We start from the raw sequence: 10,058 nt of genomic DNA, 5'->3' as shown, positions 1-10,058 counted from the left end.
TCAGGATGAGGGTGATTCACCATGAGTTAAAATTGATGGTTGAAGGCATAAGAGTTATGTATATTTTATCCCCTTTAAGTTGGGAGGATTCGAGGAAACATTGAGATAGTTCGAAGGATAAACAATGAGACGCGGATAGACTGAGGAGGCAAGGAAGTAAGAAACTAGGAAAATTGGATGAAGGAAGTGACCTTCAAGAATGAGAAGTGTAAGACCGGTGGCATGATACCCAGAAAGGGAGACGCCAGGTATGAAAGATATCCCAACATTGAGGTGACTGTTGAGATAAACAACAAAAGTAAATAAGGAATTATTAAGAAGAAGTTCACGTTGAACATGACCAATATCTTCCAGAACATCCATGTTATCATTACCAAATCAGGAAAGAAAAGCGGATGACCATTGTTATCTTTTGGAGGCCATATGGATTGACCTCAATATTGAATAAGGATGCTATTATGAAGTTAGGTATAGACTATCGAGGTGGGAATGATGAATAAGATAATCTATCAAGGATATATGACTTGATTTATCCATGGAAGGATGCAGGTACCTTTTAAAGGTGGAATTAAGGATAGAACATTGGTAACTTAAAATGAATCCTAGGGGAATGCATACAGGTTGACATTTCACCCTTAATAGGGATAGTATGAGTTTTGACAGTATGAATTGGAAAATATTAAGGTAATGATGACCTTTAAGTATCAGTGGAGAAAATTTTTCAGAAACATATAGATAATGGTTCTATTATTAGTAAAGGGTATGTTGATATGCCCTGTATCTAGGGAATACAGGAGGAACGAATCAAGGATAACCTTAGAGGTTTTACAAGGAGAAAGGTAATATTCAAAATTCTCAAGAATAGAAATGTTGATAAAGGAAATATGACGTAATTATAATGTTGCCAAGTGGGGCACGTGTTAAACCACGAGAAAGTATGGATCGAACCAGTAATGGTCGAAATTATTCAGGGCAATTAGGACTTAAGATAAAAGATGTTCTAATTATGATTGAGAGTCAGTCATGACAGTGATTAACCTCTAAAAGACTGAGGCAATAACTTATGGAAAAATGGTGATTTTTTTTTTTTTTTTTACTCATCAGATTTTAAGGAAAGCATTTTCACATAAGCTGTGATTGAAATAAGGTAGAAATTTATTTGGAGGTGGTTAATGTGACATTGACTGTAAGGAAATTTTACTATCAGGAAAGGCCAAAGAGGTGGCCGACACTTTAAAGGTAAGTGGATAATTATAGGCGCGTGTGCCAAAAGAATACAGTGATGATGGTTAAAAATGTGAAGGTTGAATTATGGTTTGGAAGATTGACATTCCTTCTGATGACTGTGCAATACCCAACCGTAATAGTAGTTGGTAAAGGTTTAATTCGTGTAATCGCCATGAACGGGCTATCTATCTTAGAAGATCCTATCTTGAGATAAGCCAGGACCATGTTTCAAAAAGGACTAGATGAATTCTTGAGTTAATTATTCTATTTAGGGCGTATGATTAAGAATGGTATTAACCTGCTATCGTTGCTTAGATTGAAACTCTTCTGCACTTTTATCTGCTTCATGTCATGTATGTATGTCAGGATCAGGAGTGTTCTTCATGAATCAGGAATGGTGATTATGTTACCTCCTTAGAAGGATTTGATACGAGATGTATGGACTCCGTATGGTTAGCTATTAAGACTTCATGGAAAATAAATGACTACAGTGGGTCAGTGGTGGACCAGAGTAAGGCAGCAATGATTCTGCGAGTAATGAGCTGATTACAACCATGAGAGTTGTATTGGAATGGATGTTGAGATTGAGTACCACTAATCGGGTCGTGGTAATGTGTAAGTTATCATTGATAGACTAATTAAGTAGAGTATCTACCTATTGAATATTTATTCCTTCTTATGAAAAGAGAGTCGTATTACTATATGAGGAAGGTTGCGGTGCAAGCATAGAATTCTAGTAACGATGATGTCTAGAATGAGATCCCAGATTCGATTTTCGATGTCGAGGGAGTTTCAAAGGTGATTGTGTATAAGCTCGAGGAAGAGCATGGGTCCATAGAATGATGGACGAAATGGCGAAAATATTTAGGCATGTGAAATACGATGCTATAACACTTGATGTTGATATAAATATATATGTTTCGTTCTCCTATGACAGACCTCTATAGTTCAGAGGTAGGTTCCAAGCCAGATATTTTGTGGCAGTATATATTTTTTTCATATATACCATTCTCTTCAATTCGTTCTTTTCTCTTCTTTTCATTTCATATAAGCTGAGAAGAACAACCCTTCCAGAAGGGGAGGTATTGCCGAATGACTATCTATCTGTGTGATAGAAGCCGAGTAGGATACCAGCTATTGTTTAATTGCTTGTCAAGTACTAAAGGCTGGCCACCTTCTGTACTAACTATGCGATATAACAAGTGTTCATGATCATAGTGATCTCTCAACAAATTCCTTTACTTCTATATGATTAATCAAACTTTGGAAAATAGAAACAACTGAAAAAGGAGTAATAAAGTGGTGGTAGTATGCGGAATGGGAACACATTCGTGATACTAAGGTTGACGTGGTTATTAAAAGGTTATAGAACGCTAACGAGCAAAAGTATAACCAGTATAATATTAGGAACGGAAGGCAGTAGCGATTACGAACTAGAAAAGAATGGGTATTGAGAAGTAAAAGCTCTAATGCTAAAAGCTATAATGAGAGTCTGTGTAATAGACTTGAAAGAATTTGGAATGATCACTTAATTCGGATTGAGTTATCTTACGACAATAGATCATGTGTCATTATCGAGATGTCGCCTTATGAGATCCTTGAGGGAAGACAATGTCGATCTCCCTTATGTTAGGATAAAGTTGTAAAGCGCAAGATGCTCGGACCCGCAGTAGTCCAAAGGACCAAGGATATGATAGATCTAATCAGAGGACGGCTGGTAGTAGCCCAAGATGGACATGATAAGTATGTTGACTTGACACGAAAGGATAAAGAGTATGAAATAGAGGACCTAGTAATGTTATAGGTATCCCTTGGAAAGGATTGATGGGGTTCGGAAAGAAAGGAAAGCTAAGTCTACAATTTGTTGGACCCTCGGATATATTAAGACGTTTGGGAAGTTAGCACATGAGCTAGCCCTACCCCCGATCATGTAGTAAGTTCATAGCGTGTTCCACGTATCAATGTTAAGGAAGTGTAATTCAGATGCCAGATAAATAGAGGCATATGAGCGCATAGACATGCAACCAGACGTAACCTATATGGAGCAACCAGGAAGGGTTATAGAGTGAAAAGGAACGAGTGCTTAGGAGAAGGGTTATCAAACTAGTATAAGTTTGATGGTAGAACCACAATGTGGGAAAATTGACTTGAGAGTTAGAAAGTGCAATACTAAGAAAGTATCCCTATTCATTTCTATCTGATTCCGGGACGGAATCCTTTTAAGGAGGGGAGACTGTAATAACCCCAATTTTTGGAAATTTTTGAAACCCTTATGAATAGTGTTTTTGCTGGATGAGAAAACTTTTCATGCCACACTATGTAGGGGTTCTATTATTGATCTTATGGGATATTATTAGTACTCTATGTAGTATATAAGTGTATGTAAAGATCGTCAGAATCCAATTCCGAACACTTGGATTTTTCCCGGAAATCCACTAGATACGGAAAGAATTGAGAAAAAGGTAACAGGATAAAAAGGATTTAAATTAAAGGATTATAGGAGAGGATCATAAAAGGAATATAATATATTGAGAAAGGTTAAGGGAACCTAAGTAATAAGATCCCGGGTATGATCCCTCAAACGATAAACGAAAACGAAAGTTAAGCGAACCGTATAACAGATCAGCGGTCATTAGGCAAACAATTAGGAGGTTAATCAAGAAGGTTAGGGATGATGAGGTCATCCAACCAATAAGGAGAGGACAAAGGGGGGAGGATGACATCATGAGCATGACATAAGCATGACATAAAGGGAAGGAGATGTGGTTAGTTTATAACCACACAAAATCAAGGTTAAATTGGTCATTAACCAAAAACAAACAACAAAAATCAACCAAGCTAAGCCAAACAAATCAAAAAAACACAAAATCATTTCATTCTCATCATCTTGCTCTCGGCTTTTCATCTTTTTCAAAGGAAGAAAAATCAAAAATCAAGTTCCAAGCATTGTTAAATCACAAGGTAATTATCTAAGCTTCCTTGTACATAGATATGGATATGCTATAAGTTTAAGCTCCAAATTCCTTCACAATCTCTTCCAATAAATCAAGGAAGAAGATGGTGAATAGTAACCTTCAAGAAATAACTTTAGTTTTCTTGAATTTTTATGAAAGATTAAGGTTATACAAGCAAGGATCAAGGTTCTTTAGGCATTCAAAGCTCTTGTGTTGTGTTAAAAAGCTTCAAGGAAGGTATAATCTCTTAACCAAGCTTTGTTATTGAATGTTAAGAGCATAATATGAGTATTATAGTTCATGAGAGGCTTGATGGTTGTGTATGTAGAGATTAGTGGGTTTTGGGATGTTTTTGGAGTTGTAAATCTTGGTTGTTGATTAATGAACTTAAGTGTAGTTTAAATTCATGATAAAGAATAGTATAAATTGTTAATGTTGAGTTGTTGGGGCTGTTATGATAAAGTATGGATGGAGTTTGGATTGGGTTGTGATTGTGGGTTGATTGTGAGATGATTTGGAGTTGTTTAAAATTGGGAAATCGCGTAAACATAGCCGTCGTAACGTCCGATTTTCTTTGGACTGTTTTTGTGCATAGCATTAGGACCCGAGAACCCCCTGCTAGATTATGACCACTGCCATGTTTAGATAGCTCATGTTACGAGCTTCGTTTTGATATGTAGTTCGTTCGATTCCGATGCACGGTTTAGGAGAAACGACCGTTTCAAGTAACGGCGTTTCGCGAACGAAACTTTTCCCCTCGCCTTACTTTGAAACATAGGTTAAAGACCAAAAAGGGTTAATTAATGTATGAAACATTTATGGTAAGTGTGTTAGGCAGTTGGTAAAACACCCGCGAAGGAATCGCCTTAAAACTCGTAAAGGTTAAATTATTAAAAATGGTGGAGCCGAGAGTACTCGAGTGACTTAAGCAAATCAGTGAGCGCAAAACAAGCGTTAGAGTCTAAGTTAGTTAAAGTATAGATTTACAAGTGATTTTGGTTTAATTCCAACTTACTTGTTGTTTATAGGTTACCAGACTCGTCCCGAGCCTTTTATCACCCCAAGTCGCTCAGACAAGTATTCTATCCGTTATACTGTTGTTGTGATGAATATATGTATTTGCATTATCTTGCGATAGATGCATGTTGGATAATTAGCAAATGATGCGATATATTGTAGCATGTGATATGGTATATATGCATGCCTGTTTCATATTCTTGGAATATATATCTGTTGGTTCAGTTGATAATACCTATGCTAGAGGATAGCGGTAACTTGCATATACCCTTAGTATAGGGACCCAAAGGTGAAAATATTTTCTAAAATCGGGAGTCGAGGATCCCGAGTACATTTTGTATATATGGATATGGATATATATATATATTTATATATATATATATGGTTATAGTTTTTCCAAACTATTAATCGAATAAGGTTTATTCGATAACTTTAAACTTTATTTTATTATTGAATATTATTTCGAATATTATTCGAAGGCGTATGACTCCTTTTATTTATTTATCTGAATATTACTTGAATATTCATCGGAGGGCTTATGACTCTTTTATATTATTTATTGAATATTATTTGAATATTCATTCGAAGGCTTATGACTCAGTTTATATTATTTAATGAATATTATTTGAATATTCATTTGAGGATCTATGACTCCGATTATTTGTCGAGGTATATTCTTTATTTTATTAAAGAATAAGGTGTCAATAATCAAACTTATTTTCGATTATTCAAATAAAGATAGTACTTTCATATAAGTATATCTTTGGTTATTTAATACTCGTTTCAAGTATAAGTTTTAATACTTCTACTTCAATTATTTTTATAAAGATTATTCTTTATGGGAATATTATTTAAATAATAATATTCAGTCATTTTCTAAATTTCTGGGGACTGATTTACTTCATTAAATCAGTTTTACTCCAAACACTCTTTAAAGTGTTTTCGAGTCTTTAAAATGATTTTCAAAAGTTAGAGCGGATCCCAAAACTATTTTTATATTTAAGATCTTCCTTTTAAAAAGGGGATTTAAATACTCGCTCAAAACCTGGGGGATCCGGCTCGGTGGTGTGTTTTATATTCGCAACAAGGTTGCTGTCTTGGTAAAAGAGTTTTTGATTACTTACCCAATATTCGGGAAGTAAAATTCTTGGAACAAGTTAATCCATTAACAGGCATCGCCTGGAAAATATCGGTGAGTTTTCCTTTCCAACTAGATACGACTTCTTGGTGGAGCCGTATCAACAAGTTTCTACTTGGGGAAAGGGGGAAACGAGCTTTACGTTTCAGAGTCATGGATTTCATCTGAACTAGGAGTGGCGTAAGTGGTCGAGTAGCGCCGGCCCAGCCTTATTATATTGGCCCAAATGGCCTGGAAGTTCCGCTAAGGCGGTCCATTCCCTAGGAGTTCAGTGTTCGGTTGACAAGTAAATCCGACAGGTTCTCCTCTACATGTAGAAAATGGTGGGGTTGTACTACTACGACTGATCATCGTAAGTGGTCTTCCTGGCGCGGTAAACTCCCGTAATGAGTTCATCATCCATTTGGATAATTCTGCAACACTACCCGTAGCATTTCGATTGAAAGGCTACTAATGGGTGGTTGCCGAAGCATTGACAGGGTCAAACATTTTTACTGGTGTATCCATTGAATGAAGTATCTCGTAACTTCATCTCTTTTCAAAATATTTCAAAGATCAAATATTTTCAAGTTTTATTTGTGGTCTCATCTATGGGATGACCTCGTGAATTTTATTATACTTTGAACAGTGGTAGTTCAAGTAGCTTTATCAATGATATAAGTATAGTGAAGTATTTGGTAACTTCATCCCTTGTTTTAAAACTTATATCCAGTAAGTAATTACCTTACTCACGATAAAGATTCTAGTAAGTATCCATTTAGATACTTATATTATTGTTATCACTATATATATTATCTTGCGAGCTGTAAGGCTCACTCTTGCTTTATTTCTTCATCACACAACAACAGTTAGGAAAGATGGCCAGACTCCAGCAGACCCAGCGCAAGCGCGTGGGAAGCATCCCGCGTCTTCCCGATGATGTTGTGGCTGCTATAGCTGCAGAGGTAGATCTATTGGTAGATCAGGCATTCTACTTTTGAGAATCAAATTATGTATAATTATAACTTGTGGCAGATAATGGCAATTAACTGTAAATTTATCAAGTAATCATTTTGGGTTGTAATAACTTTTAAATGGTGGATTCAAAGACTTGTACTTATTTCAATTTCATCTCTGAGACTATAACGGGTTGTGGTGTGTGTTAGTGTGGGGTCACATCATAAGGTTAGTATTATTAATTAAGTGAGGTGATATTGTGGAAAGAAGGACCGTGACGACCTGGATCCCTGACCCCGGATCTGGGGGTGTTACATTTGCTATGTGGGGAATGGATATACTAGGGCCTTTCCCCATGGCCACGGCACAAAGGAAGTTTCTGATTGTAGCCATTGATTATTTCACCAAGTGGATTGAAGCCAAACCCTTGGCAAAGATCACAGCTAAGCAGGTTGCACAATTCATGTGGGAAAGTATTATGTGCCGGTATGGAATTCCCTGCATCCTAGTCACTGACAATGGAACACAGTTCAACAATGAGGAATTCAAGAAGTATTGTGAGGACAATGAAATTGAGTTAAGATTCACATCTGTGGCTCACCCGCAAGCCAATGGGCAAGCGGAAGTGGCAAATCGAATAATCCTGGATGGACTAAAGAAGAGGATCGAGAAGTCAAGGAATAACTGGGTGGATGAAATACTCCCCATACTATGGGCCTATAGGACTACCTGTAGAGTCACGACTGGAGCAACTCCCTTCATGTTAGCATATGGTGCAAAAGCAGTTGTTCCTGTAGAGATATCACATTCCTCCCCCAGGATTCAAGCTTTCAATATTGAGGAAAATGAAGAAGGGCAAAGGTTATCCCTGGATCTAATTGATGAAGTACGAGATGAGGCACATGCGAAGATAGTGGAATATCAGAAAAAAAGCTCCATTCTACTACAACCTAAGGGTTAAAGAAAGGTTCTTCAAACAAGGTGACTTAGTCTTGAGGAAAGTGGAAGCTTCTGGTATAGGACCGAAAGGGAAACTTGCCCCAAATTGGGAAGGGCCGTACAAAGTCAAGAGCGTTCAGGGTAGAAGAACCTACAAGCTGGAGACTATGGATGGTTTTGAAGTCCCGAGGACTTGGCATGCGCAAAACCTGAAGGTTTACTATGTGTAAAATAGTTGAAGCACGATTCTCACTTGTCAGAGTGACAAGTAGGTTTAAAAGCACCTTGAAGCTTTGCTTGCTTAGGATTTTTTCTATGTAGAAGATATGTTTAGATTTTATCAGGGTTGAACCCATTTCATGTAAGGTATCAAGAATACCAAGTTATAATATAAAGCCTTTGACTTAATTTTAGCCTATTAGATTGATGTATTGTGAAAGATAAAACCAAGTTATAAACTTGAGTTTGAAAAATCGAAAGAAAAATACGACGATACTTGGGCAAAATATGACTGAAAACAATAAAAGTCAATTACTAAGTTCAATATTGTTTAAGAAAGAAGAAATACATAAAAAACTTAGGCCTTGGAAGGCTGGGATTCTTCGGAACCACTATCTGAAGTCTCCTCAGATGTCTCTTCAGTCGGTCCCTCAGAAGTCCCCTCGGAAGTCTCTGCAGAGGTTCCCTCGGAACTATCTTCGGATGCTTTGGATGCTGCAGGAGACACTGGTTTAGGAGACGCTGCCTTTGGAGGCTCTTCTACCCTGGCCTTCTTTATAATAGGCTCAGGCTCCTCCTCAGAAGAAGATTCTTCCTCTTCAGAACTAGACTCGAGCTCCTTCCTCTTTTGGCCTTGGCCTTGACTCCCCGATGGGCCGTCTTTGATCAAATCGGCAAGCTTGTCTGCAACGCCCCCAAGTGCTGGAACCCGCACAGGACAAGGGAAGGAAGACTGTTCAAGGACTTGTGGAAACTCGTCCTGAATAGCCTCCACCGCGGCGTCCCATCCTTCCTTATAGCTGACTGGATGAAGGAGGGCATCATGCTCCACCATTAAATCTTTGAACTCCTGAGTGTCCATCCAACCGTCAAAGGCTTTATCCTTTTGAGCCTTGAGGATAACATTTTCAGCCCGGGCCGTTTCCAAATCAGAAGTAGATGAGGCAAGTTGGGCTTCAAGGGCCTCTATTCTTTGGTTGGCCTCCTTCAGCTTCTTGTTCGCATCCTCGAGGCCAACCTTCCAAGCCTTGACTTGATGAATCGCCCCTTGAAAATGGGCGTTCGCCTACAAGAAACACAGCAAAAGTAAAAAATGGGAAAAATCAAAAAGGCAACTATGAACGGCTAAGGAAAAAGACGTACCATCGCCAAAGCCTGAGCTCCAAAAAGCTCGTTACCCTCCAAGTCCTGTTGAAGGAAAAAGTCTTGATAGTCAACCGGGGAAATGGAATGCTTAGACCATTCATTGGCAAGCGTTGTGTTGCCGACAATCGAATCCTTCCCTCGGATTCCCCAAGCAGGTTGGAAGTAAGACCCTGGTTTTTGCTTGGTACGTAAAACTTGGCTGGGGCCTTCTTCGCCTGGTTCCATTGCCTGGAGTAGGAACTCCGGGAAACGATCCTCAAGGCGCGGGTCTTTAAAGACCTTTCCAGCACGCTTCATCCTGGTCATTTCCAGGTCTTTAGGCTTTGTAGCCTCTTCAATTTTCTCAGCCACTACAACAAATAAGATAAGTGAGTTGAGAAGTTAGCAAAGTAGAAGATAGAAGGAACAAAAATAACTAGACATGGAAGGAAACATACTCTTCTTAGGAACGGGAGAAAGGCCGCGTTCTACAAGAACGGTCT

Source organism: Apium graveolens, chromosome 4, assembly GCF_009905375.1.
Source record: "Apium graveolens cultivar Ventura chromosome 4, ASM990537v1, whole genome shotgun sequence".
NCBI classification, from domain to species: domain Eukaryota; kingdom Viridiplantae; phylum Streptophyta; class Magnoliopsida; order Apiales; family Apiaceae; genus Apium; species Apium graveolens.
This window is presented reverse-complemented; position numbering follows the sequence as displayed.